This window comes from Castor canadensis, chromosome 16 (genome assembly GCF_047511655.1).
Source record: "Castor canadensis chromosome 16, mCasCan1.hap1v2, whole genome shotgun sequence".
Classification (NCBI taxonomy): domain Eukaryota; kingdom Metazoa; phylum Chordata; class Mammalia; order Rodentia; family Castoridae; genus Castor; species Castor canadensis.
The window spans coordinates 47,625,421-47,651,491 of NC_133401.1; the positions used below are offsets into that span (position 1 = coordinate 47,625,421).

The window sequence follows — 26,071 nt, forward strand, 5'->3', positions numbered from 1 at the left end:
CTGTTTGAGGATTAGATTTCAACATATGGGTTTTTTGTTTGTTTGTTCATCCATTAGGAGGAGATACAAACAAGTCCCTAACATCCTCTAAACCAATTGTTACATGGGTGACAAAGGGCCACCTAACTCTGATTCTGTCAGTAAGCGAAGAAGTCAAGAAGTCACAGAGCAGAAGAAATGAGGAGGAATTAGGTTGGATGTTGGCTAGAAAGGCCTTGGGGAAGGAATGGGAAACCAGCTATTTGGCAGGAGATGGGATCTGAGGGTGGCATAAATCAGATGAAAACTTTTACAACGAAGGAAAAAAAGTCAAAAATAATGGCAAGAGATGTGACAGACTTGTATTAGGAGAAAAAGCGACAGATACTTAGAGAAACAGAATGCTAGTTTTGATTTCTCAATGTTTTTGTTTTTTCTTAGCAAAAATAGAAAAGTGATTTCTACTTTGTCTCATTCATTGGGATTTTTTAAAATCCTGCTTTGTTTCCTGAATGGTTTGTCTCCTCAGTCATTGTTCACAGAACTCTGACAAGTCCTAGGAATATGTGCTAGAAACTCAAGGCCCAGGTTCTCCTACCATTGTAGAAAGGGACAGTACATCCTAGGGCAGAGCCCTATGCTCCCCTATGCCACATGGAGAGTGACCTCCTGGGGTATCCACATTGGAGCTGGGATATTTTTAAGAACTATTTACTTGGTCAGTAAAAGGGACCAGGTAAATTATTTGGAAGCAATTGCAGTCTTAATGGTGTTCTTGTCTAATAAGAGTAGGATCCACTTCATGGAGTCGTCACCGTTTGGAGTGGCCATTTTGTGAGGTCCTAACAGGTGGAAACTGCATGATTTATGTCTCCAAATGGGGCCATTTCAAAAATAATTTGATAACCCATGACAAGTTTTAGTAAGTTTAGCAGTTCTATAATCACCCTTTTCCTAGTCTCCAGGACATTGTTCTGGATGGTTAAGAATTATACACAGTAGAGAAATCTGTGGGCTTTCTATATTTACACAGAGCTTGGGCTTAGCATTTGGTGACAGGATAAGACTAAGACTACAAGGACTCTACCCTTACAGCAAAGTTTCATCTAAATTATACTTTGTTAGTAGGTCTTTTGTTACCAGAAATATCTTAACAAAATGTAGTAGGCAGGGACTCTCAGGAGCTGAAACCACACAAAGAAGCCATAATGACTGCTAGGTCCTGAAAAGATGCCAAATGCTGGCCAGTGCTGCTTCTGTATGTGTGGGCACCAGATGAGGGGAAAGGTCAAGTTCTTAGAACAAAACAAAAATAAACAAACAAAACAAAAACCCCAGCAACACAAAAGCAGCCACACAAAAGCAATCTGAGTCTTGAAGGGACAATGTGCTTCCACTTGGAGAGCATCAGGCTTCTGGGCTGCCATACTAAGATATGCTTGCCATAAGCAGAGCTTACCTAAAACTATACATTTTGGCTCCAAGGAATGAACAAAACCATCCTATTGTCCACAGGCCCTCCTTCTCCTGAAGTTAGTCATCAAACTATTGTTACTCTTTCACAGTAACAATAAGCCAAGAGTCAATCATCTCAGAAGATGTAACCCAGTGATGGATCTTTGTTCTATAATACAAAGTGGACCATTAAAGGGCAAAGGAAAAGACAGTTGCCCATAATGTGGATGGTGTCAAGGGGCGATTGTGAAAGCCAGGGGAGAGGTCAAGAAAACTATAGAAAGAAGGGTGGGTGGGTAACTTTTGGCCACATGCCTGCCTAGACAAGGCTGGATGGTCATCAAGTATTTTTGTTAGTTCATCAACCCCTCTCCTCACCCCCCAAATACAGCAATCTCTGGCCACATGTCACCCTTGGAAATTGCTGTGCTTTTGTTGTACAGGAATTTTATAATACTTATAACCAACACTTCTCTTCTTGCACTTCTACTTCTGCTCAGGGTTCTGATGCATCACAGCTGTGATTGCCTGGAGTGTACTTGTGCCTCCTGGCTTTGACAGCAGAGCATGGTCATTGCATGTTTTCTGGAAGTCATGTGATTACCTTTTCCCTAATCAGAAGCTGAGCAGCCAGCTGAGCTGTACAGGTAACAGGTAGATTGGAAACTTATCCGTTGGTTCCAAAATGGTGTGAACTATTACATAAACCCCTCACATGAACCTCACAAGAACACATGGACACAAATGTGTATGTACCTAAACACACGTTCAACAAGGCTGAAAATCCCAAATGTGCCTCACTCAGCCTCCAGCTGAGGAGAACAGCTGGTGCAATCTCGGGGAACCGCTTGCTTGGTGAAGCTTACCAGGGAATCAGACCACAAGCATGTGACTGCTTCCTTACTGTCCAGACATCTGGAACGATCCACTCATTCCTACAGGCACAGATGACCTGTCCTCCACCACAAGCTGAACCAGCCAAATCCATAGGTTTGCATGCTCAATTTAACCTTTACAGCAGCCAAATGGAGACTTACCCAGGCTTTGGACCAGGGTCACACTCTCCCTGGCAATGACTGGATGAATTGCTATTGTTTGGGCTGCCCTGCCCACACTCACCACCTATTTTAGACAGCACATGACTCTGACTCACAGAAAAAAGCAGAGAACTGCACAGTAGCTGTAGAACTTGTTACACACCCACAGCCTTGGCTAAGATCTCTGAAACACTGGGTTCTCTGAGTGCCTGAGGGGAAGACCCACTCCTCTGTGGCCATCAATGAGCAGACCCAAGGGATAAGGCCATCAAGATATGACAAAAGCAAGCAAACATTTAAAATATCAAAACATCTCCCAAACATACAGTTAACAATTTAAGCCAGAATGTGAGGGCAAAAAAGAAAAACTTTTAAAAAAGTAGTCATTTATAGCTTGTCTTCTGTGATGTTAGTTTTGCCTAGATGCTGTGGGTGGGAAGAAGCCTGAAAGTGTCCACATGGGCAGGGGTTCTGAGATCGCCACAGAGGTATGTGGAGGGCTCATTAAAGGGGCCAGCAGCTCTAAGCAATGTCATGGATGCAGTCAAGGGCCCTTCCCCAAAGGAATCCCTGTGAGGTTAATTCTCAGGCAGCAAGGCTTGAAACCCACTCACATTAGTTCAAATAAGTTGTGTATTGTGTGGACATAGTAGCGAGAAAGAAGCAGGCTTACACTAAGGATGAGAGACTTCTCTTGAGAGTTCTGCAACTGTTGAAGAACCAGACGTCAGCAGGGGCAGGAAAAGGGGCCCTTGGGGAAGCCTTCTGCAGCTGGAGTGGTGTCCTTTCACTTCTGGCAGGGCTCTGAGCTGCAGTGACTCTGAGCTCACATACGTGCAGCACTGTGGGGTGTGAACTTCAACCACATGTGCTACTCAGCCCTAGGACCTGTGGAGTCAAAGTGAAGGGTGGGGACTCTGGGCTGCATATAGAAGACTTGTGGACAACAGAATTCTTTGTCTACTATGCCTCCTGTGAGTTTGCTGAAAGCTGTTTGGTTGCTGAGTAGCAGGTGAGTCTGGATCTGGCCTGCTAGTGCTCTGGATGGGACGTTTGGAAACACGTATGCTCCTGTAATCTATGAATGTATGTTCAAGAAGTCTGAAAAGTCCCTCGTGTCCCTCAAGCCTGGCCTCTCTGCTGTGAGCACACTCATTCTTCAACAACCATGATTTTCCTGCAGCTTGCTCTGGAAGGCCTACCCATTTTAAAATGTGAAACACAGCTGAGCGCCGGTGCCTCACACCTGTAATCCTAGCTACTCAGGAGGCAAAGATCAGGAGGCTCATGGTTTGAAGCCAGTCCGGACAAATAGTTTGCGAGACCCTATCTCAAAAAACCCATCACAGATGTGATGTAGGTGTAGGCCCTGAGTTTAAGCCCCAGAACCACAAAATAAGTAAGTAAGTAAATAAACAATAAAATGTGAAACACCCCAGTTTTTAGGTGATGGTAACCATTGAAAATTGAAGCTTGAAAGTTGAACAAAGCACATTGTATATCTGATTCATCCTGCAGATGGCTGCTGTGCTGTGACCAGTGTCCTGATGTGCAGGCATGTTGTCCACATAACTATTTCCTGATGGTCCTCAACCCATTGGGAAGTGTCATGTCTTTGAGCTCAGAGTCCCACAAGAGTAAAACTTAGCGGGTTTCTGGCTTGGATAGGAGCCAGCCCTGGTCCAATCACTTGGTAGGTACGACTGCCATTTCTAGAAGTTGTCCTCAGTGAAGTAGATGTCACAGATAAACTGAGTGTCCCCTGCCAAATGGACACTTCCAAATTTTGATCCCCCTTTGTATCATGTCTTGAACTGTGAAGACAGCATCATTTGTCTTGTCCAAATGCTTTGAACTTTTTTAAGTAGAATGAATAGATAACGATCAGATGCCCCATGACAGTTTCCAGCTTGCACTCCAACTCTGACAGGCACCGGGGCTGGTGCCTTCCCCACCAATCACTTCTTGGTCTGTTTTCAGAGCATAGATGAAAATGGGCTGTATGTTGTCTCCACGATAGACTCTACTCTAGTCACACTCACACCATACTCTTCCTCCTTACTGTTTATTTTGAAACAGGTCTGTGCCTGATGGCCTTTCCTGAAGTAAGTTCTAGAATACTTTTCCCCAGTAAGAAAAACGTTTGTGACCACCAGTTGAGTTGAGCCAACTGACTTACAGGGGTTCCACACTCAGAAGTGGTGACATCACAGCCATGCTGCAGCTCTGCTCACATAACCTGTATCTGACCTTACACTTCTGCCTGCAACATTTCTATGGGCTCCATTCTTACTCTGTGTAGTAACCACTGAAAGACACTGCTTCCCAGACTCACCAAGATTTCATTTCCCACATCCCACCATCTGCAAGTGGCATCAGTGTTCTTTTCTGCTTTCTACCCACCCACAGCAGGGACAGAGGAGCCTGGCTATGCTGGGGCTACTGGATGCTGAACACGAGTGCAGTCTTCCATTTACTGACTTCGGTGAAAGCCTTGGTTTACTTATCTGTAAAACAGACACAATAATGGAAAAAAAATGAAGCTGGACCCTTTAGGCTTGGGGGTAGGGGGAACATTTTAATTATTCTCTCTCTCTTATGGAATCCTAAACCAGGAATTCATCCAGGCCTGAAGGCTACCCCATGAGCGTGGATGTGTGGCCCAGGTCCAGTCCGTTTCAACTTATGTATGTGGGAAAACCTCAATACATCCAAAGACTCTGGAGTAAGCCCCCAGCCTCCAGTCTCTAACATTTCATAGAAGGTTCATATACCAAGATCACACGGATCATAGACCCGTTCTCACTTTTATTTACTCCTAAAAAAAAAAAATGAAGCCCATGAGTCTGACCTGATGTGGAGGACATTTTGTTGTCTGTTGACCATCTCCCTGCTCCTGATAATGACATTGTACTTTTCCTTTGAACACTCCTCCTTCTCACCTGGTCTTTAATGACTCTGGATCCCAGCATGAGTGACTGGTCTAAGCTTTGGAAAATCAGAAGGCCAGTGATTGGTTCAGACATGGGCATGTGGTCCCAGCTGGGCCAATGAAAACCAGCCTTGGGATGGTTGAACTATAGGGAAATAGGGACCTTCCCCTGAACTCTAAACTGATAGATGGTGCCTTGGGGACTATCTTTAGCACCTTATAGGGAATGTCTGCCTGTGAGGAAAACTAACCCAGTGGAGCAGGACTGAAAGGGATAGAGACTGTGAGAGAAAGCCCTGGACCAAACTGTGCCTAAAATTCCCAGTTACATGGATCAGTAAATCCTAGCTTTTCTTTAAGTCAGCTTCAGTTGGGCATGGGTTTCATAATAGTCCATGGAATCTTGGTATTCTAAATTCCTGAATCCAGTATTTTCCATGTCTTTCTTCCTTCATGGCTCAAACTTGACCAGCTCACATTATTCTTCATGGAATCCATCCCAGAAGCAGCCCTGGAGCTTGCTACTATGTGGACTTGATTTTCTTGATCACGCTACAGTAATCTTTTCTGAACCATGGGTTGCCAAGGTTCAGGTTTTATTATCAAAGTGTGCAGCCAGCAATTAGGTCACTTCTGATGGAAATGACTGTCCTAAAATTAAAGCACCAAGTGAGTTTCACAAGGCCTGAGATCCTTTGGAACCAAATGTCACCTCGTTTGCCATCTGCTTATGGCACAGGCTGTCATGCTGCCCCTTTAGCAGCTCTGGTGCTGTAGGAGGGAGTCAAAGTAAACCTTTGCCTTCACATGAAGCCTTAGTAAATATGTTCCTGGTCATATGCCAGCTCCTGTCAGAGTGCATGTGTCCCTGTTCGTTGAGCAAGACACAAACAACCTGGCTGAAACCACTTGGAGGCCACTGAGTGTTCCCAGGACTCTGTGTTCAGGCAGAATAATGCTATGTCCTGAGCTAGCAGAGAGAATCCCTAGCTAGCTTAGTGGTTCCTGGGAGGGGCTTTCGTGTGTCCTGGTCTTTCCTGATCTTTGCACGGACCCTGAGAAGATGAGGTCCTTGAAGACTGAGTAACATTACATGTTTATGGGAGAGGGAGAGGCTGGAGGAAGAAATGAGAACGAGACAGGAGGAGGTCAGGGAGAGGAGAGCTCTGTAACTATTTAAAATAGTGAAGACTAGAAGTCAGACTGTACCTTAAATATGAAGATAGTGACATTAAAGCATCTTTAATGAGTGTGAACTCTGTACTAAGAATTTATAAAGTTAGGCCTTGAGTAAAAAGATGTGCTGCTGGAAATGTTTGGTTTTTTTAAATACAGAGAAAGTCAGGGGATAGAGAAAAAATTTAATTCTTCCAAAAATACATATAGTCACAAAAGCCTTCCCTTCTATGGCACCAAACCCATGGCTCTCCCCATCTCTGAGTAATAAGTTTTTGTTCCCTTCTAGACAAAAAAGTATGTGTGTGTTGTACATGTGTGAATGCATGTATGCATACATGTGTATGCAGTCATCCCTCAATATCCGTGGGGGACTGGTTTCAGGATCCTCACAGACACTAAAATCTCAGATATTCAAGGCCCTTATATAAAATGACATAGTATTTGCATATAATCAATACACATCCTTCATATACTTTAAATGCTTTCTACATTGCTTATAAAACTGAACACAAGGTATGCTGCTTTGTAAATAGTTTTTAGATTATATTGTTTATGGAGTAATGACAATGGGGGAAAAAGTCTGTACATGTCCAGTTTAGATGAGTTTTTATTTTAAACATTTTTAATTTATAGTTGGTTGAATCCATAATGCAGACCCTCATGGAGGGCTGATGATCATATATATAATTTATACAAAAGAGATCAAAGCTCTTCTATTACTTACTTTTCTCACTTAGTAATAAGATGTGAGGTTCTTTCATGGCAATACATACACCTTAGTGTTTGGCTGCTTGACATCACACTGAATGGCTAATTTACAAAATCAGACTCATGGACAGCTGCTTGGGTTGTTTACAGTATTTCTTATTGCAAACAGTACTATTCATTGTGTGTATATTTGTAACTGAACCCAATGGGTACATATCTTGGGAGTGTAAAGGACAGCCAAGAAATGAAAGAGTGGAGAAAGATTTATTACCTCAACAGATGAAGGCATGGAAATTAGTTCCAAAGCAATGCCATCCCGAACAAAGGCAGTGTGAGGTTCTGTTAGCAGACACTATACACATGCATTCAGACAAGCACTTCAAGGGTGGGCACATTCTGGAGCATGCTCAGTTTATGATCGTAATCCAAGGAAAAATGGCAGGCTTGCTTAACTCAAAGTCATGGAGCACATGTTTGAAAGGTTGAAATGGCAGACAGGAACACTTTTGGGGCAAAAAAAAATTTTACCTGAAAAAAAGGATAAGGTACTCTGCAGGTTTGTTAATGAAGAGATGCCTGCCTTGCTTAGTGGGTAACATACTCACAGAATAAATCCATAATCATTTATCTATATCAATTAGTAGTAAGTTCTGTTTGCACATAATTAGAAACCTAAGGTAATTTGGCTTAATCCCACAAAGGTCCTTTCTTGCTTGGTAAGAATAAACCCAGAGGGAGGCTGTCCAGAGGTATCAGAGGGAACGCTGTGACCCTTCTGTCTGCTCTACCCCATGAGAGGTGTGTCTTCTATCCTGAAGGCCATCCATGGCCCAGCATGGTTACCAGAGCTCTATGTCTCATATCCATATTCCAGGCAGCAGGAAAGACTGAGGAGAGGGGAAAAAAAAGAAAGTACAGTGCCCAGACAAGTCAGCTGCCTTTGAGGAACCTTCCACGAAGTCCCACACAACATTCCTGCTTGCACCTCACTGACCAGAACTAAATCATATGGCCCCTCCTCCTAATCACAGAGGCTGGGAAAATAGTCTTCATTGGGGGTACAAGAAAGTCTCAAAACAATTAAGGTTCAGCTGCTAAGGAAGAAGAAAAGGGAGGCAATGAGCTTCTCCCACAGCATCATTACTCATCCTGATAAATTGCAAAATACTGTTTGTTTTTTTTTCAATTTTTACAGAAAGAGCGGAATATATACATTCAAAACAAACAAGAAAAGCTCCTCTACAATTCTTACTCTCTTATGACTCTGTTCCATCTTTCTACTGTGGACATATTTGGATGTCTTCATTCTAGTGCAATAGGACAGTTCATCTATATGAGAAGAACAGATGTGTAGCTCTGAAAGAAGTTTTTAGTGCATGGTATTATGACTTGTCATCACAGAGACAACCTGGCTCCAGATATAATGAGGCACGAACCCATTATTCAGGTTTAACAGATATCACTTCAGATCCACTTGTTCCCACTAACCTCCTCCATCATATATATATATATATATATATATATGTAAAGAAAACCCCAGTCATATGATATCATCTGTAAACATCTTAGCACATATCCCTAAAAGAGGACCCTTTTTTTTAAAAAATGTCCCTACAGTGTCATTGTCATATGTGAAATAATAATTCCTTAATACAAAGTCAGTGTTCAACTTTCCAAGTCTCAAACTTTTCAATAATTTTCTTGAATCAAGGCTCTAAATAAAGCCCAGGGACTTAGCACAAGCGGTAGAATGCTTGCCTAGTAAGCGTGAGGCCCCAACTTCAATCCCAGTACCGCATAAGATCTTGTATGGATTCAGCTAGACAAGGCACAGCCATCTTGAGTTGTAACCACCATTATTGCTCCAGCGATCTGATTTTTGACAAAGATGCCAAAAACATGTTGGAGAAAAGACAGCTTCTTCAACAAATGGTATTGGGAAAACTGGAACTGGATGTCCACGTGTAGAAGACTAAAATTAGATCCCAACTCCTTGCAATGTAAAAAAAGATCAATTCAAAATGGTTCAAAGACCAGCATCTTTGAAACCACTTCAGGAAAACATAAGGTAAACACTGAAGATAGCATCATAGGCAAAAACTTTCTGAATAGGACTCCCAATAGCTCAAGAAATAAGAGCAGGACTTGACAAACAGGATTGCATCAAATCAAAATGCTTCTGCACACCAAAGGAAACAATTACTAGAATGAAGAGACAACTTAGAGGAAGGGAAAAAATTGCCAGCTATTTATCAGATAAAGGATTAATATCCAGAATATACAAAGAACTCAAAAAATTAAACAACAGAAGAACAAATTATCCATTTAATAAATGAGCAAATGAGTTGAACAAACAGTTCTCCAAAGAAGTATAAATGGCCAATAAATACATGAAGAAATTGCCCAACATCCTCAGCCATAATGGAAATGCAAATCAAAACAACATTCCATTTCACCCCAGTCAGAAGGGCCATCATGAAGAAAACAAACAACAATAAATGCTGGAGAGATGGGATGGAGAAGGAGCCCTTGTACACAGTTGGTGGGAATGTAAAATACTGCAGCCACTGTGGAAATCAGTATGGAGCGTCCTCAAAAAACTACTATACCATATGATCCTGCTATACCACTCCAGGGCATCTGTCCAAAGGAATGTAAAGTTGCATGTAATAGAAATATCCACACCCCACATTTATAGCAGCACTGTTCTCAATAACCAAGCTGTGGAATCAGCCTAGGTACCCAACAACCAGTGAAAAAAAAGAAAATGTGATTTATATATACAAAGACCGAATTTTAAAAAGTGAAACTATGTCACTTGCAGGAAAATGAATGGAACTGAAGATCATCATGTTAAGCAAAACAAGCCAGAGTCAGAAAGACAAATTCCCCATGTTTTCTCCCTCATGAGGAATCTAGACCTTAAAAATACAATGACATGAATATAAATGGGGGTCTTTGAGTGGGGGGAACCACCCCCCCACCCAAATATAAATGAATATAAATGGGGAAGGGAAAACAGAAAGTGTGATTATGATTGAATGACTTTCCAATGTATGAAAATAGAATAATGAAACTCATTAAAGATTGTAAAAAAACAAAAGTGGGAGATGGGGACAAGAAAGAGTAATAGAGGGGGTGAATTGCATTTTATATGTAAATATGTACATATTGCAATGAAACCCATTTGTACAATTAATATACGCCAATAAAAATACTCATGCAGCCAACAGACACAGAAACAGAATGTTTACTTACTTAAAACATTTTACAACTATTATATTACTATTATTTCAAATAATATTCTAAATATGAAAATAAATTAAATACTGCTTCTATAAAAATTGTTGTCTCTGGAGAAGGAAGTTAGGAACTTCCTTCCTTCTCCAGAGAGGGAACATTCGCCTGAGTATATGTCACATGTCAAGTGATGCAGCAAAATATGTGGGTGACAGAATCCCCTGCCTAGTGTATGAACAGGATGAGTCTGGTCCCTGATACGTGCATTCTCTTCGCTAATGTTGGCGCTTCAGGAAATCTTGGGTCTCACCAAGGCCCAGGTCCTTGGTTTCCATTCTGTGTTCCCACTTGTAGGATAGTCCTTTCCTTTGGTCCCTGCCTTCTGGATTTGCCCCTGCTCATATTTCTGTCTCTACGGTCAACCTGCCATAGTCACTAATTGTCACCTTCTGTCCTTAGATCCCACCCTTGCCTCTCCCCCTCCCAACTTTGGATCTACCACATTTTAGGAGCTGTCATTTCCAACAGACTCAACACACCATCTACCATCACTACCACCAAAGGCATATGAGTTCATTTATCCTTAATTAGCCACATTAAATTCTCACCACACCTCTGATCTCCTTCTGTCCTGAAGGAATTAACCACCTAGTGAGACAATGAAACAGAGCCATACATCTGCAATAGCAACATTCCTTCTCCTCTTGAATATAATAACCAATGGCAGGTCTGGTATTTGAGGTAATAGGTCCACCAGGGTGTTGAAAAACCAGGACTGTGTGTACTTACAAAATGTATAATGTGGAACGAAATGTAAATTTAGGTTGGAGACAAAGACATATCATGAAGTCTTACTTCATCAGGCTTAGTTTGTAAATTATACTTTTAAAACCCCTATCGTGTGTGTGTGTGTATGTGTGTGTGTGTGTGTGTGTGTGTGTGTGTGTGACACTGGAGATTGAACCCAAGGCCTCGTGCATGCTAGGAAGCATTCTACCACTTGAGCTGTGCCCCCAGTCCTTTTGCTTTTATTTTGTTTTTGAGACAGGGTCTTGTTACCTTTTTGCCTGGGCTGGCCTCAAACTCATGATCAACCTGCCTCGGCCTCCTGAGTAGCTGGGAATACAAGTGTGAACCACCATGTCCCACTTAAAATCCTACAATTGGATCTGTGCAGCTGCAAAAGGAGGGCCTGACAGCACCAGGAATGGAGTTACTTTTCCAGTTTGTTGGCTCTGTTTTCTTCCTCTTCTCTGATCCTGAATGTTCCTGGCTTATCTGTGCAAAATGGTCTTCCAAAGTAATTGTCTCCCTAGGAGTCCCTATCTATGATGTCTTCAGTGGAGTACATGAATATCTTCCCAGTGGTTACCCTTTGCTTGAACTTTTTGTCTTCCAGAAATAGAGCCCAACTCTGGCCAGCTCATCCTGTACTCTGTGAGATGCCCTGGCAGCAAGGGGCACACTGCTGTGCCTGACGTTATGTAAGAACCTACAGAGAAGGGTCAGCGGCTGCAGAAGCCAGAACACTCCAAATAGGGCCCTTACAGCTAGCCCTGTGAGCCACTGGACTCCCCGTGGGTCACCAAATCTCTTGTTATTTTTACTACAGCTCTGGCTGCTGTTGGGGAATTAGGAGTGAAATCCAGCCCTCCCTCAGACTAAGGAACAACAAGTTTGAAAAGTAGCTTGTGACATGAACTGGAGAGGACTGTAGTAAGAGGGGTTGTCCAGTGCTACTCTCCCATAACTTGAGTTAAAGGGTATTGGGTAAGCAAATAGTAGGATTTCCATCTCTACAGCACTTACATGAACAAAGGAAAGAAGGAAGGGTCTAGAACAACTGAAATGTACTCGCCTCTACTCCATTTCAGAGAAAAGCCTCAGCAGCGAGCCCAGATGTTGTAGAAATGCGGGGTAACCTGCAGTTCTGCTTCTCTGGACTCTTCCCAGGTAATGTTGAAAATGCAGGTAAGGTTGAAAGTGCCATTTCTGGTAAATACAGATGTAATTGAAAAATTAGGTGATCTGACAAAATATTTCCCCCCAAAGAAACCATCCAGCTCTGGGCTTGGATCCACTTATCCATGTCATCTTTGGTATGTTATTTTAAAATGTCAGGAATGAAAAGGTCATTTGCACAGCCCTGCAGTCTCCCTGTCACAACTCCAGATCTTTTCTCTTGCGGACACAGATGGCAGCACTGAGAGCTAGATGCTCCCCTGGAGCAAGGGTCTGGTCACTCCACTCCATTGTCTCGAGCAAGTTTGGTTATTAAGCAACTTCACTGGATTTCTTCATCTGCCCATGTTAAGACATGTCCTTGATTCACGTAGAGAAGTCAGGTATGTGGAATTCAGAACTCCTTTTAAACACCACTTTTAAAAAGCAACTCTTATGGGGACCTAACATTTATTAAAGAAAACCGTACACGGGGCTGGTATCAGTAACGTGTAGGTATGTGTTCAACGATCAGCTCTGCAGGAAAAGGAAGCTCTGTTGTGGTATTTGCTCTGTTCTCCACAGTGTTAATATGCACAGATGCTTAAGCTGCTTTTGCTGGAAAGCACTGACTCCTTACTTGGGCCCATGATTTAGCTAAAAGCAGGAGAACAGCTTGGCATCCTGCCTCCATTTTTGAATCTGTCTGCTCTAAGCCATTCACCTTGCAATCACCTTGGAATCGAGGAAAGGCAGGACTGATTGATAACAGGCTTACAAGGAGGGATGGCGGAAACTGCCTCCAAGGAAAGGAACAGTGGAGCATCTGCCAAACAGACAACTTGCTTATTCTGACCATATCACTCCCCTCAAGTGATGACAGCAGTAATAACTTCTCCAGAACCTCTCCCAAAACAAGGACTGAGATGATCCCTGGAACACACCTGTGACAGGGACTGTTTAATCACTATGCATGTTTTTTGTCCCCTGCCTCAAATTCTTTTTCAATTTAACCCAAAATCTCATGTCTATACCCCAGAAGACAGCTGAAGATAGGCTGAAGTGCTTCCCATGGCCAGTGCAAGCATGTAACAAACCGCTTCTCTCTGCCTTTAACCATCACTTGTCTCTGTATGTGGCATGTTGGGTGAGTGACTGGACCTGATGCATGAAACCCTTGGAGTTTGGGCCTGGGACCTAAAACTCTGGTTCCAAACACTTACCTTGGGCCAAGTTCAAACTACCAACTTAACTTCACCAAATGTGGGACTGTGAAGACAGTCATACCACCAGCTCTTCAGGACAGATGTGAACCAGCTCAGCGCAACGTCAGCACACGATTAGCTAGGATGGTCAACAAAAACTCACTTCCTGTCCCTTGTAGGGTATCTTACTTTTCCTGGACCAGTGCAGAATTATTCCAAAATGGATGGAGATAACATTACATCTTACTAAAGGAACTACTATGTTTTTATTTAATTTTTTTATCCTAGTCACAAAGGGAAGAAGTCAATCACTTTTGGGAAATCACTATGATGTCCTAGTCTATTCTCTGTCCAGGTCTGACTTGTTTCCTAAGGATTCTAAAATTCTGCTAAAGTCCAGACAACTTCAGGCTAACATGATCCAAATCTGTGTACCCAAGAGAAGCCAGATAGCACAGGGTTTGAGCATAAGATCTAAAGTCCCAATGGGGACCAAAGTCCATTTTGACTTGAGAACAGAACAGATAGCATAGGGTAAGTTCCATGACCTCTCTTAACCTCTTGATGTTGGTGTGAGTGATAATATAGCAAGTGCATAGGGTAGATATGAAGGTTAAATACAAGTGTGCATGAAACAGCTCAGTGTCTGGCAGGTGAAGGGTACTGTATAAATAGTAGCTGTGATTATCATTATTCCTATTACCTAGTTTTTCTCTCTGCCCTGTTGCAGCCTCACTGGTCTATTGAGCCCCTTCCTGTGCAGTGACTAAGGTGTCTGCTTCCACTGCCAGGACTCTTCTACTGTCTTACCAGGCAAGAGAAGCTTAGGGTGAGACATCAGCTATTACCCCTCTTGTTCCACAGTCAGACATTTTCTGTTTAAAAGTAACACTGCAACAGAAATTTTAAGCAGTAAGACCTAAGTGTGAGCCCCAGTGAGTACTGGAGTATGGACACAGAAGGCTCTGGACTCCCAACTACCCCAGTCTGGAGTCAGCCAGTAGGCAGGAGCCCCCCCGCCACCCCTGCATTCACTGGTTCTCTGGTCCTGCACTTTCCGTCTCCTTTCATCCCAAGGCACAGACCCTCTCTGCCCTCACCCCGTGCTGAAATTCACCAGTCCCTGCTTCCTCCCACGCCCTGAACAGGGCAGAACAACTTTCAAAGCTGATCAACATCCTTCTGTCTCTGTGTCAAAATTTTTTACTTCTATATGTATTTTCGACCTTATCAAAATAACAGGGAGAGCAGGGCAGGGTAGTGGTGCACGCTTGTAATCTCAGCTACTTGGGAGGTGGGAAAATTCTGAGTTCAAGGCCAGCTGGGGCAAACAAAGTTAGCAAGCCCTGGATTCAAGTCCCCCTATTCCACACACACACACACACACACACACACACATACACACACAAATGTGGAGAGGCAGGGATGACTTTATTACCCTAACTTCATACATATATGGGAACAATGTCCCAGAGAGGTATGGGATTGGCCCAAGGTCTGTAAGGGTTCCTAGCAGAGACAGAGCTGGGATCTCTTGGGTTTAGGTCTCCCTCAGGATGCCTTTTGATCACACCCAGGGTTGTTTTCTCTGTTAAGTCCCAGGCTGGATGGCAGCCCTGGTCTGAGGCCTGTAACCTCAGGATGATGAATTCTATGAGTTCTCCCACTCTGTCTGAACACACTGTTCCCACTTGACTAGTTCAACAGGGAAAGCACGGGGAGCACAGCTGCAGCTCCTGTGCTTACCCTACATGGACTCAGCCTAGGGAGTTATATAAGGCCTTCTCGGATTCCCAAGGAAAAGTTTTAAAGCAGCAGTAGAACCAGGAAGGAGTCAGGAGTTAAGGCCAGCTTCTGTTTGCATCAGAGAGCAAATCATAGCAGAGAGTGAGGAACACAAAGTTCCCAGACTGGTCAGTCAGTGGCTGAAGGAATCTAGACCCCAAGTTTCCTGACTCCCTGTGCAAAGCTCTTTCTCCTTCAGCTAAGACTGTTGCTTGGACTTCAAATCTCCTTTGAAGACTGAGATTTTCAGTTGTTTTCTTAAAGCTCAGGAGGTACGTGGGTGTAGAAAGGCAAAGCTGTAAATCAAATGTGGAAAATAAAGGTGGCTCTTCCTTCTCTGTGTAAGATCCTGCTGTTTCCTTCTTCATTATGCCTGATGCAAAGATTAGAAAATGCCCATAGTGCTTCGTACCTAACGCATGACACCTTTAAATATCCTGCGACATCTTTCTTGAAGTAGATGTGAGGACTAACTCCAAATCAATGAGATTTCCTTTTTCAACTGGGATCAAACGTCTGAGAAAATGGAGAGCTGAGCCATGCTCAGCTTTTCCCCGGGAATTTTCTTGAGCGACCATGGTATAGACTTTGAGAAGTCTTAGTGGAGAGATTGATGCTCCGTCCCAGTGAAGCTGGACTCTTGGCACCTGCTCTAGCAAAGGCCATTATCCCTTGTCACCTCTCCCCTGTGGTGATTCAGAGGATGTTGGTCATTTCTGGGGACCCAAATTCCCTTCCCGCTATAAGAAAGCCAGCAGGTCTTATTAAAACCCACCATGCCTCAGTTGGAGAGAGACTCAGAGCTGCCCCCTGCTCCTTGCTGTTCATCCACAAACAGCAGACCCATCTCCTTTCCAGACCAGATGAGTAGGTCCAGTGCATTGGTGGGAGGACCTGCCCCTCCTCCTGCTTCCCACTTTTCTGGACTGCATGCTGGTGCCAATGGCTACGTAGAAAAGAGGGATGGTGAGTCCTGCTAGGGAGAAAGATAATCAAATTAGGAAATCTTTCATTCTGCAATAAAAGGTTTTTCGAAACAATCAAGGTAAACAACTAGTTGAGCAATATGGTTAAGGGGCTTCCAGGCAAGAGTAAGCCTTTCAAGCAAACCGATTCTCCTGTAAATGACCCATTCTCAGAGCCTCCCTTGGTATGGAAAGCCAGAAAAGACAGAGTGAGAAATACCCTCAAAAGAAGGCAGGATGCCCAGGAGTGATGCGGGAAGAGTCCTCAAAGGGCTCTTTTACCTCCAGTTTATCTTACCTGGATCCATGGTATGATGCTGGCAGGACAGGATCATCCTATCCGTGATGAAGCTCAATTATCAGAGTTCCTCAATTCCAGGAGCCTGGCTCCTCCCAAGGCTTTCTAGCTTGTTCCATGTTCATCCATTTGTTTTCCTTTTCTTAAAGAACCTTCCTCCCCCATTAAATAAATTCCAGCAGGCAAAATCTGAAGTATGCCAGGTGGAGATGTGGTAAACAGAGTTACATAGGCCTCTCCGAAGTGGGTCATGGGTGAAAATGCAGGTACTCTTTTACTGGGGTATGTGAAAAGTCCACATCTCCCTATTTTCTATACATCAGCCTAGTTTCCATTTGGGAGCCCTGCTGGTGGTACACACACACACACACACACACACACACACGGGATGGCTACTTGAGTGACGTCAATTGCTGCAGGAACTGAGACTCCCAGAGCATGTGACCCCATGTCCTTAAGCATATCATATTGCCTTCCCCTGTGAGGACTGGCTGCTGCTGTGGACACCTGAACCTAACAAGCATCACAATCCCTGCCCCAAACACCCACGGGCCTCTCACTATAAGAGAACTTCCTCTTTACTAAACAGCTTCTCCAACACCCTCCACTTCTCTCAACCTCACCATCCTTCCTGTGTGGTTGTAATGGGTTTTGGTCTGCTATACCCGTGGCAAGGTGATTAACCAACCAAGTAATAATTTGTCTTTCTATGTAGCAGACAGCCCTGATCAGCCAACTCTCCCAAGAAGAGAGAGGACTTTATATCAGGTTTCTTTTACTGCAAACAAGAAAAAAATGCAGAGGAAAAGCAAACATTGCAGTTCCATATTAAAATAGAATGATTGTTTTTACAAGGCTACATTGTCATCACTTGTAGCTGATCTTGACTCATCTTCCAGCCACTAGAAGAAAAGGCTGTTGTGAGCCAGGAGAGAAAGGCTCTGATGAATTTAGATTTGGCGTGGGAGATTCTGCAGTGGAAGGGTACAAGTTGCATATAAAGGAGAGCTCATTACTAGGCTTGATCCCAGGGCCAGTGGAAAACTCCCTCTGGAAGACTCTTGTCACTGCACAGTTGGCCCAAATATAAATCAGGTTTGTTTTTCAGCCTCAGACTTAGTGAGTCAATATTTGCAAAAGTGCAGCAAATATCACCGCGTGGAAATGTTATTATTGTGCTGCTATGGCCTCACTTTTATTGTTGGCTTATTATTTTTGATTCCAGGTTTATTTTAAGGTCTCTCATCAGGTACTTTTCAACCTGGTATAGCATGGGACATTGTTGGGTGAAAGCTGCCATACCTCCCCTTCTGATATCCTGAGCTGGTCAAGTAACCCTGACTTTTTCTCATTCTTTTAGCAGATTGCCCCAGTTCCACAGGGCAGGAGAGCTGGCATTGTGGGCATTTACCCAGTGAGGTGTACAAGAATAGTCCAGCCAACTGTCACAGAGCCCAGCATTTAAGAAGTCGACTCTCTGTGCAGTTCGGTCAGTACTCTGCTGGTTTTGTTTGTTTCCTTTTGACATGTTACTTCCCCATTCAACTGAACCCATTTCACATCAACAGAACAAGCAAGTGTTTAAAAGGTTTTGTGTATAAATTTGTAATGAGTTAGATTCAGTGATAATCAGATCTTTTGGGAAAATGAGACTGTCTTAGCATCCTTCTTAAGGGCTTTGTAAACTCAGGTTCAAATCTAGCTGAGTTTCTATACTCCAGAGGATTTACAATTTCTAGTTCACATTTGAGTGTCATGATCTCTCCCAAAAACACTCTCGCTAATGATTTAAAACTCCCCTTATATCATCCATCTTAGTGTCAATCCCACTTGAGGGACTGAACAACTGCTTCTCAGTTAATTCCACCTCTCCATATTCTTGTTGTAACTAGCATACTCCAGAAGAGAAATAAATCCCTCCTGAATCGACTTGCTGGTGACAAGTAAACACCATTTCAGGCCTGCAATGAGCTTTTTGTCATTATTGTTTTATACCTCAAGAATCCACAGGTGCCTGTCTCTATATTTAATTGTCTCACATTTTTAAGGTGTTGGTAACACCACCACCAAGTTCACCAGGATGTTTGCCATCAGTTACTCATCGTAACACATCTAGAAGGTAGGTAGCTGATAGCACCAGCATTTTATGGGCCAGGAAACTTATGACGACACACAGGGACTCTGAGGCAGAACCATAATCAGAATTCCAGAGGCTCAAGCTGGCCATGAGCAAAGGCACTGAACACCAATGGAGTTAGGTGGATTGTCATCATTTGATGATTACCATAACTGAAAGCACTACCTTCTCTAGAAAACCTTTTTCATCCTTTTCAGCTTTTTTTTGAGTGCCCCTCCTCCTCCACATTCCATCTGAATGCTATGTTGATCTCCAACCATATCTTCCTCTGTGGTCAATCTTCCCCCTGGAATATTATCTCCTTATGGATACTCTTGTTCGTATTCCTCTACTACTCCTGCCCCTGTGCTTATTCTCGTATGGGACTGAGACTGTTCCGTCCTGGGGCCACCATTAGACTCAGACTGTAACTAAGGACAATAAACTAATGTAACAGCGAACCAGGATGTGTTCCTCAGCTTGACCCCAAATGGACACAAGGGCTAACGCCTCCATGTTCTGTCTTCCCTGAACCAAGCAGGAAGCCACTGCTTCCTGGAAGCCCCCTGGCAGGAGCCTTGCAGGGCAAGTCCGGCACTGTGGACAGCGCCTCGTGACCTGGCAAATCCACGCATGCAGAAGCAGGCCTATGAGCTAATCTTGACTATGAGTGCCTGCAGACTGCTGGGTTGCCCTGGGGAGCTGGCAGCAAGGATAGAGCTGAGTAATCAGAGTATCTGATTATTTACAGAGATGCTGCTCTGCTGTGACATGTACACATCTGAGATCACCTGTGAATTTGCAGCTTGCCCTGCAAGCTTCCCACTCAATCTGACAATACAGAGAAAACCAGCAACATGTGTTCCCTTAAACGTTCAACATAGAACATTTGGGAAATGAGAGAGATTACAAAACATCAAAAAGTTATCTATTATCGCAACCCCCACAGGAAAAAAAACATTAACCTGTTGGTATATTTCTTTCTATGCTTTTTGTCTGTAAGAATTTTTTTTTCATGTCACTGAGATTGTACTCTTATAATGACTTTTTCACTTAGCACCAACATTTTACATAGCATTTTCTGAAGTTGTGAAAAATCCCAAAAGCATGAGGCTAGGGGCAATATTTCATGTCACAGAAGTAGTCTGATAATCTAACTGTGCTCTTATTACTACAGTTGTTCATATGTCATGTTAACACTTTTGGAGTGTGCAACTCAGAAACCTGTCTCAAATCATTCTGCTGAAGTCTTTTTTTGGAAATAGACAAATAGATCTTCTTTCACTAAATATAATTTGTCATGACAAACCTGTTTTTCAGTGATATAGAAATGGCCTGTGGGCTAACCTTTTTAATTTCCCATTGGTATTACCTTTGATCTCTCCACTTAAAGGGATGGTAGACCTTTTCCTTGCCAGCTGACAGCTTCTCATCTAAAGCACCCTGCCCTTCTCCTTTGGGGGCTTTACAAGATGCAAAGCCTTAAGGTCACTCCTCTATCAATGGGAGAAGTTGGCGGATAAATACCCCATTTCCTTGCCCATCCCCAAGAATGTTCGGAAGTGCATTCTACTCAGTTTCTTAACAGTTTCAGGTAGGACCAAGCTCCAGAGTCTCACCTGGGTGGTAATTACCTTCCTTGTCTCACTGCCTGCACTTCTCAGTGACATTTTCCTGAGATCTACTTGTAAATAAATACCAGGACGTGGGGGACAGACCCACCAAAAACACTCTGCTAAAAGCTTATCTAAGAACTAATACAGAGGAAGAAAAACAATATTTCACGGTTGGCCAATAAATTATTTACTGCTACAACTCATGTGCTCGGTGTGGAAAAATCTCAATGCTTACGTCATTAAAGACTGGTGGAAACCCTCCCTCCTCCCTGGGCATCCTGACCCCCTTGCTACCCCTTAGAGAGTCCTCTCCTTCACTGTGAGTGAAAACAGAGCACCAGTCCCCATTCTTTGATGACCATTCTTTAGGACTCTTCAGAGTTAATTTAGAAACAGCCTTGTCACTTTCAGCAGTTGATCAGTGGAGAATCTGGAGTCATTTGAAATGCCAGTGGATTTAAACAGACTAAAGTGTCTGCTAAATCCAGCCAGTAGGTTCAGTCTTTGTTTATACAGCTGTGGCTTGATCTAAACCTGCAGGGGCAATGAAGCATCCCATAAATAATTCACTAAGGAGTGCTTCAGGCAGATTCATGAAGCAATGAATGTTTTAAATAAGTCAGAGAGCCAAAGACTCTTTGAAATCTCAAACTGTTTACAAAAGAATTAAGATTCCTCTTTCTGCATAAAATAAGATGAACCCTTAGCACACTTCTGGAACATTCTCTACTAAGAAGGGTTTTATAACCTGATGATTAAAGAGCCTATGGTCCTTTCCTGTTCTTTCTTTATTTGGATGTCAGTTCCCACTCTAGTAGGAATCTTCTTCTTTTTCAGTTCTTGCTTTTATGCTAGTTGACATTTAGAAACAGATCGAAATCTTTAGAGGCTAACTCATAGTGAATCTCTTATTCCCCACTGAGACACATTGAAAATCAGCACAATTCTAAATCACTAATTAGTACCGTCGACCCCTGGTATTCTTGGGTTCTGTGGCTGTGGATTCAATTAATCATGGGTCAAAAATATTTTTTTTAAAAAATTGCATCAATACTGACTATACACAGATTTTTTTTCCCTTTTTCTTTGCCTCTTGTCATTAGTCCCTAGACAACAGAATAACTATTTATATAGCATTTACATTTATTATATAAGTAATACAGAGATGATTTAAAGTTTAAAGGGAGATATAAATAGGTAATATGCAAGCACTGTGCCATTTTATAAAAGGTTCTTGATTATTGTTAGGTTTTGCTATCTCCAGGGGTTGGGAGGTCCTGGAGCCAATTCCCCATGAGTACTAATGGAAGACTGTATAAGAAAGAGAACAAAGTTCTGATATTTCTTATGACAAATATTTTTATGCTTTGATGATGTTTTGGAAATATCAAATACATTTATATGTTTTCAAAAAATATTTCTTTCCTGGCACCCTAAGTGTATAGGAACCCCAGCAGCAACACTTCTAAGATTACAGACCAGTTTATAATTCAGAATTATGAAGTTGTAACTCACACATTCAACTATATCCCACATCTACACTAACAGCCAGAGATTAGAAACAAAGAATTCAAAGCCACCTCAAGTCTTTCCCTGTGGGCAGTATTCAGACAGGTGGAGAATTTATTTTATAGGACAGTAAGTAGTCTAGTCAGGTGGTCAAACCACAGTGTTACCAGTGAACACCAAATTGATCTACAGATCGACAAACAAGTGTAACTAGTTTCTCTCCTGGCTCCTAAAAATAAATTGTCCTCAAAAAAGTCACCAGAAAGGTCTGGCAGCACGGCCAATTTATCAGCACTTGTGTGGGATCTGTTAGCTGGGTTTGGTATCAGAAGACGAATGGCAGCAGACTATCCAACCATCCAAGGGACTAAGATAAACATCTAGTCTTAAGGCTGTTTCAATAGGCAAGGAGAGAAATTCAACTCTATGTAGCTCAAGAAAAAAAAGAGGATAGTAGTTTATGTATCATGTACCAGGGAAGTCCAGGGTTTTCAGCAAAATACAAGGGACTGTTGGGTCTGGAGACCTAACGGACAGATGAGTGAGTCAGTATCCCACCCCCCGTGGAGAGCACTATGAGCCCTGCACCCTGAGGAGGAGCTACATGGTCTCATAACTCTGTCACAGGGCTGATAAACCGAATACTCCCAAGGCTGTTTCTCCCAATAAGGGGCAAACAGACCAGCTCATCAAAGAGAGCCCGCATGCATGAATCCACAGCCATCAGAAAGAACCCACCTAATCCTTACCCTAGCCCAGAGTTAAAGCGTCCATAAGAAGCCCCAGCCTTCACCTCAGCAGGGAGCCACCAGTTTCCAGGCTCTGCTGCACTGCTCCAGCTGCAGCCTTTTCTTTCTCTAATAAATCCTACTTTGTGTGCCGACCTTGTTGTCTCATGAGTCAGTTCACTGACTCACGAGCCAATTCTTTGGCCTGGACTGTGGAGGCAAGAACTCTCAACACCAGCCTGCAACAGGACTTTAGGCAAGGCTGTATCCAGGAGCTCCAATGCACTATATCCAGTAATGCTCCTTTCTTCCTCCCTCCCTAAGCTCTGAGTGCTGGAGTTTGGATCATTCCCAGACTAGAATCTTTTCTCAGCTCCAGAAAGTCTTAGGACTGTCCCTGGTGGGATAGCTTGTGCCAATTGTCCATCCCTTTGTCTCAGGCTCTCAGCTTAGGGCTCATGCCCAGCCCTTGGTTTAGAGGTAGGGCTATCCACATACATATGTCCACGGAATGAGAGATGGATGGCTTCCTAAGAGATGCTTAGAAAGCAAGGAAAGGTATTCATAGTGATTTACATCAGCTAGAAACTGAAGGCATCCTCACCATATGTTTTAATGCTCAAAGCAGCAGGCATAGACCCTCATCTCTAGTAGATATTCTCCTCCACTTGTTGAATAGTTGATTCACTGGTATAAAAAGCTCAAAAACCACTCAAAACCACTCAAAAGCTAGGTGGTTTCCTCTCAGCAAATGCTATGACATGGTAGGGTATGGAGTGAAGACAGAACCTCCCAAAAGGGCAGGACTTATATACACACTCAAGTTATTAATGAGCCTTTGTAGATGCCTGCCTATTTCAGAAAGTATTTTAACTTCAAAGATAAAGCCCAAAGTATATGTCTTAACAGGAACAGTGTAGTCTGTGATCAGAAGATTTCCAAATTCTTTGTGTCCCACTTGGAAGAATCCATAACAGGTCATGTGGGTGTAAATGGAGTTTATTAAAAGTTAGGGAGGGGAAATACAAAAGGGGGCATGGTGGGCCCAGGTAGAAGCCTGAAGCAGAGACCACGTGCTTCCCTTTCCAGGTGCTTTTAAACCTTATGCTGATCTATGGGAAGAACCTGATGTTTCCCAACTAATAATTAATGAGTGGGGAGGGGCACGGGTGGTCCCTGGTCCAAGCAAGGGCAGTCCAAGCTGTCCCTGAGCCAGGGCATGGACAACCTACACATACATCTGCAGTTGAATAGAAGGCTCAAAGGAAGAGAGAAATGTTCAGTCTAAAATATAATATTAAGTCAGCTATTTTCTATGAGTCCCGAACTTTCCCCAACTCTAGCCTGTGTCAGATGGGCTGTGAGAGCTGACTGTCTAGATATCCAACAAACTAGAAGAACATTCAAGTGGTGAATTTGTGGCTGGTCCTACATATGGGTAGTAAGTAGCTACTTACACAATATTTTGAAAAGTCTCATAAGCACTCTGAGCTCTATAATTTCTTCCTAGCCAATAAACCAAAGCCTGCATGGTGGAGTATTATTTTTAAAAAGCAGGATGGGTTCTAGTGACAACTCTGCTATTAATAAAACTCTGTCTCTCTCAGTATCACTTGCCTTATCTACAAAGCAAATAGTCCTCTTCAAGCTCTAACATTCTGTAATCCACGACTTACTGAGTTCTCCAACAGAGCAGTGATTCCTACCCTTATTGACAGATTAGAAATAGCTGGAGAACTGTTTTCTAGGCCACAGCCCCAACAAATTAAATAAGAATTTTATTTTAGTGATGGGACTTAGGCATCTATAGATGTTTTAAATTTCCTCAGGTGACTCAGCATGCAGCCCAGGTAAGGACTATTGTGACCTATTCTGTTTCACTCCACAATCTTCTAGAAGAGCAATGGAGTCCCAAAAGACTGACCAAACACACCTCCCAAAGACCCCACCTACAGTCAGTATGGCCCTGAAGCCAACAACTACTGCCATAAACAACTACTGCCATAAACATAAAGCTACTAATGAAATTAGTAGCTTTCATTGGTGCTCCTAGTTCTACCTGGCACTGAGCCTGTTCCAGAGAAAGCTCCCAGAGCTAGGACATTATTATTTTTGGTGCTGAATTCTTAGTACCAGTCATTTACCTACAACCATTTCAGCATAGGATGTTTTTCAGTATTAAGAGAATAGAAAACTTCAAGATACATTACATTTTGCATAAAGAACTCAGAAATGAGAGGCACCCAAGTGATACTTTAATCATTTCCATCCTCTTATATAACACATATTTTTGTTCAATTACATGAACCGTCAAATTTGTTCTAACATCAAATGCACTGAAAAGCAGGGGAAATATATCACCATCAATTAGCTCCTTTTGAAAAAAAAAATCATGATCAGTTGAACTTTCTATGGTTCAATAATACTAACCAGCATTTATGTCACTTTTGATGACAGGTTGGTCTGTTTCATTGAACCGTTTCTCCTAGGGAAAAAAACTGCTGTACAATTTCATGATTCACATCCATCCCTCCTGCCACATAATCACATGTTCCATGAAAGCCTACCTCCTACGTACAGGGACTGGCTTTTCACCTCTGTTATTTGTTCCCTTTTGCCTTTGCTTTGTGGGCTCGGATGCTTTTGAAAACAGCAAGACAGAAATAACCAGGGTTGAAGTTTCAGGAAGTTACCTTGTATTCACCAAGCTCCATTCATTTACAGGCTTCTAAAAATATATCTGATAGGATTCAAAAGCATGATAAAAGTGAAATCAATGAAAAGTTTGAACCCTCTTCAGCCACCCCCTTTTTTTTTTCTAGGAATTAAAATAAGGAAACATTGTGATTAAATACAAGCCAATGCCTCTTGATTAACCAAAATTAGCATCATTTATTTTCTTCAGAGAGGCTTGCACCCATGAGATACAGTTTTTTTTCGCTACACAGAGGGCCTGGAGTGTCAAGGAGGTCTTATGCATATTTTACATGGCTTCAAACCCACTATGTCCTACACTTCATTATAGATTGCACTTCTAAAATCTATACCTTCTGCCAAATCCTTCCTATAGGTCTTCCCATAGTGATTTGAGTTTTGACATCCCTTAGGTAATCACATTACCAGATAACACACAATTTCCACTCTGGTGGCAGTGCTTGCATGGGGTTGAGTAGAAGCCATTCCTTTTAGAAGGTGCAAGGTCATCCTTGTTTCTGCCACTCCTACTTTACCTGCTTCAGCTGCCAGCTCTTCTCTGGGGGGCTCACACTTTGGGAAGTATCTCCTGCATTAAAAAAAAAGGTTCCTTGAACCTTTCTGGGAGTTTTAAGGAGCTGGTATTAGTCAGCTTTTCTAGAGAGATGGAAACAACAGGATAGA

At 42.7% G+C, this 26,071-nt stretch overlaps 1 long non-coding RNA gene and 1 pseudogene across 1 annotated transcript in view; both read right to left on the reverse strand.

The window, feature by feature from the left end:
* Positions 1-478: 478 nt before the first annotated feature.
* LOC141418317 (small nucleolar RNA SNORA73 family) lies at positions 479-666 on the reverse strand (annotated as a pseudogene).
* Positions 667-14,690: 14,024 nt separating this feature from the next.
* The window catches only part of LOC141417818 (uncharacterized), a 49,523-nt gene continuing 38,142 nt past the window's right edge, over positions 14,691-26,071 (reverse strand). Inside the window, exons 4-5 of the long non-coding RNA XR_012442426.1 lie at positions 22,759-25,976; positions 14,691-16,434 (exon numbers count right to left, since the gene is read on the reverse strand). This is a non-coding gene — a long non-coding RNA (uncharacterized lncRNA). The remainder of the gene's footprint in view (positions 16,435-22,758; positions 25,977-26,071) is intronic.